This window comes from Eulemur rufifrons, chromosome 28 (assembly GCF_041146395.1).
Source record: "Eulemur rufifrons isolate Redbay chromosome 28, OSU_ERuf_1, whole genome shotgun sequence".
Lineage (NCBI taxonomy): Eukaryota > Metazoa > Chordata > Mammalia > Primates > Lemuridae > Eulemur > Eulemur rufifrons.
In genome coordinates, this window is record NC_091010.1 from 37,397,439 (window position 1) to 37,403,012 (window position 5,574).

The window sequence follows — 5,574 nt, forward strand, 5'->3', positions numbered from 1 at the left end:
TTTGGCCTCTTGTTCACTGCTGTGTCCTTAGGTCTTGGCTCTCATTATGGTGACATCTTGCCCATAGGGCACCTTTGAATAGAAAAAGGCACTCCGTCCTGAAGCACTTAACTTCCATCCAGCTGAAACTTATGTATATTGATTATGGTATGACAAGACACTGTACTGCCATCTGCTAGAAAATTGTAGCAATAAAATACAAATATAAAATGTCCACAATGTGAATGATACTTCCTTAGACGTTGTGCACAGTCTGCACAACCATAGGCATTAGCCTTATATTGGAATACATATTTGTGGAACAAATGAATGAATAAATGTATTCCATTGATTCCGGTTGTGCTTTGAAGGTGTCACCTGCCAGTACCTTCTTTTGCCCCTAGAAAGGAAGCTGGAGAATATGCAAAGTGATCAAAAGAGGGATAATGGGAAGGTCTAAATTAGTGCTTCTCAAAATTTAATGGATGTATGAATCACCTGGGAATCTTGTTAAACTGCACATTCTAATTCAGGTCTAGGGCCTGGGATTCGGTATTTCTGACAAGCTCCCGGGAGATAAGGATGCTGTTGGTCCACAGGTCACACTTTGAACAGAAAAGACTCTAAGACAATTGCTGTCAATCTTGGCTTCCTTCTAAGGAAGTCTTTTTTCAGTAAAACCTGTTACCCCCAGTTCATTGAAACTGATTCAGTATTCTGATTCCTGTGTTGAATCTTGGAATGGAAAGAAATTTCCAGGTGATTCTAATGTGCAGCCAAGGTTGAGAACCCCTGGTCTAGTGAAAAGTCCTGCACTCAAAGCATCTAAAGGTAGAGACATTCACAAGTGAAAAAATCAAATAACTGTGATTTTTAAATCTTTCACAAATAGAGTTGTTAATCAGAGGATATTTGATTCATCACTAAATGAATGATACACATTACTAAATGTCTAAGGAGTTTAGAGGCAGGGAGAGCCCTATGGGTGGGGATACTTAGGGAGAGGAAACAAGAGGGCATAGGACAAGACTCTGCCCTCCCAGAGTCCCAGGTGTGGCGTGAGCACAGGGGACAGAGGCAATGAGCACCTGAGCTAAGGAGAGCTCTTCTACTCCTCTGAAACTGTGCTTGTTATGGAGTTGAGAAACCCGCCCCACAACATTCTTGTTTATGCCATTGGCTGGATGATATAGTAGTTTGCAACTCCAATCAATCAACATGCTTGTAGATCGTCACAATCCTGCCGTTTTCCCACCTACTGTAATCACATGGCTGTATTTTAATTCAGATTTACTGAACTGTATTACTAGGAGCTTTCTAATTCCCATTTGAAAAGTTGAAAGCCCTCAGCCATTTCCTTACTTAAAACCATTAACGGTAGCTTAACCTATGTTGAGGAATGTGTGGATGATACAGCATTTCTCCAGCCTGGACTAGTTTTCTTCCTGACTCCTGCTGCACTCCCTCATTCACCCTCCATCTCATTTTAAGCCTTCTTAGTTTAGCCTTTAACAAAAAGATTTTAGATTTTCTTTGGGGAAGTCAGTGCCTCCAACACTTGCGTAGTGGTTTTAAGGATATGTTCAACCAGGCTGTGCACCATAGTGAGACTCCATCTCTACAAAAAATTAAAAAAGTAGCCAAGCATGGTGGCACGCCCCTGTAGTCCTAGCTACTCAAGGGAGGCTGAGGCAGAAGGATCACCTGAGCCCAGGGATTCAAGGTTACAGTGAGCTCTGACTGTATCACTGCATTCCAGCCTGGGTGACAGAGCAGGACCCTGTCTCTAAAAAAGAAAAAAAAAAAAAGATATGTTCACAAATTCTTTGCAGTTCCTAAAGAGATGGAGCTTAATTCCCCTATCCTTAGTGTGGCCTGGACTTAGTGATTCATTTCCAACAGAAAACCCTTCAATTGCTGAGAAGTCCCTGGAGAACATGTCTGGCCCTCCAAGACTATTCTACTTAGAGCTGTTCTACTTGCTAGTATGAGATTTTAACTCTTCTCCACCCATTAGGAAAGAAGAATGAGGTCTATTTGCCCTTATATTTCAAAGAGAACCCATTTAGAGTTTCAAAACACAGGAGATTAAGGATGTAGGAGTGTGTGGAGGTGGTAGACATCTGCTGATTTTTTTTTCTTAAGCGGTTTCACTTGGGATTCTGACATATGCAACCAAAAGATCCTAATGAAGTCGGTTTTAAAAAGATCCAGATTTTCATATCAGAAATATAGTAAGTGAGATTTAAGTGATTTTACTAAACTTTATGTTAGGAATTAAAATATTTTGCACTGGAGGATCAGTTCAAGAGCAAATCTATGCAAAAATGTACCAACGGAATCCTATGCATTCAAAATCACAGTGTGCTAGAACTAAAAGAGGCCTTAAAGATCCTATTTAACTGGTTTTTAAGTGAGGAGAAGCATCTTTTCATTTTTTTTCTCTTTGAGACCAGGTCTTGCTCTGTTGCCTAGAGTGCAGTGGCATCGTCATAGCTCACTGCCACCTTTAACTCCTGGCCTCAACCCATCCTTTTGCTTCAGCCTCCTGAGTAGTTGGGACTATAGGCACACACCTGGCTAGTTTTGAAAAAAAATTTTTTTGTAGAGGTGGGGTCTCACTCTGTTGCTCAGGCTGGTCTCGAACTCCTGGCCTCAAGCAATCCTCACACTTTGGCCTCCCAAAGTGCTAGGATTATAGGCATGAGCCACTGTGCCCAGCCCCTTTTCATATGTTTAATGGCTATTTGTATTTCTTCTTTTGTAAATGCCTTTTAATATTCTTTGCCATTTTTCTATTGGAGAATTAATTTGTAAGCAATTTGTATTTTTATATGTGAATATAAACATATTGTCTGTCATATACAATAAGTATCTTTCTTTTTTCCATGGCATAATGCTGCTTTTTATATATATGAAGATTTTTGGAAATTTTTATGTAAATTGATTTATATCTCTTTTTTATAGCTATATCTTTGTGTTTATAATTAGCAAGAAGACTTCCTAACCCTAAATATAGTAAATACCCACATACTTTCAAAAAGTTATTTTATACAATTTTAAAGATCTTTAATTTAATTATATATAAATCTTTCATAAATGTGGAATTTAATTTGTGAAGTAGACCTCTAACTTTGTTTTTTCTAAATGTTTAGCCAAATGTCACTGTGCCATTTATTAAGTAATCCATCTTTTCCCTATTCAATTGAAATGCCACCATGAGTTAATTGTCTTTATTTCAGGTGGCAGAACTGCTCAAAACATTTATTAGCAGAGAACAATGTTTTATGTAATTAGTATTTGACTCTATAGCTCAATTTGAAGAATGGAAAAAATAAAGGGAAATGATAGATTCCAATACTATGAGCAATGTTTGTTGGGAGTTTTGAAGATAGATAAATTGGAAAAAAATTATTGTGTTGCTTTAAACTAGAAACTAGCCATTTTTAAGCTGCATTTGAGGACTTTATTTGCTCTTTGCATTTTCTCCTCTGCCATCTACATATTTTCTAGAAGATTTAACATCTGGCACTGAGGAATCTTCAAACCTGAGGAACCACTATCAGAAAGTTTTTCTGTGGATTAAGAAAACAGGAGATTATGCATTAAAGATTGGAGGAGAGATGTTCATCCTTAAAGTTATAAACTCTATCCACAAAGCCCCTGGCCAGAATACTGGGTTGACGTGTACTCTTCCCCACCAAAAAGATATGTTGAAGTCCTAAGCTCCAGTATCTCAGAATGTGACCTTATTTGGAAATAGGGTCATTGCAGATACAGTTAAATTAAAATGAGTTCATACTGGAATAGGGTAGGCTTCTGGTCCAATATGCCTGGTATTCTTATCAGAAGATGGTCATGTGGAGACAGAAACACACAAGGAGAACGTCATGCAATGATGAATGCAGAGATTGGAATTATGCAACTGGAAACCAAGGAACACCTTCTTATGTACTTACTTTGTATCAGATTTGACTATGTGCCAAAGATTGCTACAGAGAAATCCTTCAGAGATTTCAGAGGGAACGTGGCTCTACTGACCTTTCATGTGCACCCAAATGCACAATTTGATGAATTCTGACAAACATAAACCTCAAGTTGCCACCACCATTATCATATTTGAACATGCCAAAAAGCTCTTTCTTGCCCCCTTGCTGTCGGTCCCCTTCTGCCCTCCTAGGCAACTGCTGATCTGCTATAACTATCATTATAGTTTTGCTTTTTCCAGAATTTGCCTTTTGAAAATTTTGCCTAAATTCGATCATACAGGTAGTTCTTTGTGTCTGGCTTCTTTCATTTAGCATAATGCTCTTGAGATTAATCCACATTATCTGCCAGTAGTTTATTCCTGGCTAATTTTTAACTTCATGTTCTTTGGTGGCAGGCATCTCGTGGACCTTCCTGAGCTTCTCAGAAGGCAGATGGTTTCTGTTGAGGCAAGTTTGATAGCACAGGTGGCGGCACTGCATGGTGACAGAAAGCGCCAGCTTTCTTAGCAGGACCACCTGATGGGGATGCAGGCTGTGCCACTTACCTACTAGGTGGCCTTGGGCAAGCTGCTTGGCCTCACTCACCCTATTTCCTCAGCTGCAATTGGGATGATCAGCCCGCCTGCCTCCGGGTTGCTGGGGGATCACATTGGTTAATGATGTGAAAGGCTCAGTGCGGTGCCTGGCAGAGAGAAAATGCACAATAGACAGCACCGCAGCCAGGCTTTAGGAGCTGTAGGAGAAGCCGCCTCTCCAAAATGTCTCTAGCTTTCCTTTTTGTTTTCTAGTCAACCTTTTATTCAACTCAGCTTCTCAATCCGTAAATGACAAAGCTTTGGAAAAGAAAGGGAAGACTTTGACTGAGGCTTCCATTTGCTTCTGAGAATTAAATGCTATGTTTTCCTTAATCTAAGTAGGTTAACTTGCACAGCCTTTTTGAATGCTTTTTTTCTATTCATTCCCTGATAAATGACTCTGAACTTCTTTTCCTTCATCTAATTGCTTGTCTGCATACAGTTCTTGGGGAGAAATAAATTTAATGGCCCCTAGCAATTGGTCTTCAGGTACCAAGTTTAAGTTCCTTTAAGCAGAGCATCAAATTGAACAGAGAATGAACTGGGATCATCATAGTGTATTTCAATTAAATACAAGCAGAGAGAAAGCAGGGCACTTCAAGTGGTGATACAACTAGAATAGCGTTGGGTGGCTTCTCTTTCTACTTAATCAACTCTCCCCGGATTCCCCTGGTTGAACAGTGGATTACATTCCTGAACATCTTCCCCCTCTTGCTTCTATGATGCCACTTTATGTTCTCCATCTCACTGTCCACTCTTCCTTTACCTGCCAAACATTTAACTCCAAGTGTCCCAAACTTCTCTCATCACCTTTCCCTACACACCAGCTCCCCAGCCTCTTCCTACTCTGATGCGGGTGCTCTCCTGATCTCTTGGATGAGAAACAAGTGCCTGTTGGCACTTTATTTCCATGCAAGGAACCAGACTGTTAACAAGCTTGTCATTTATTCCTTTGGAGTCTGTCTTGAGTCCTTCCCATTTCTCTATTCTCACCATCACCATCACTGTGATGGCTATTATTTCCTGAGCAT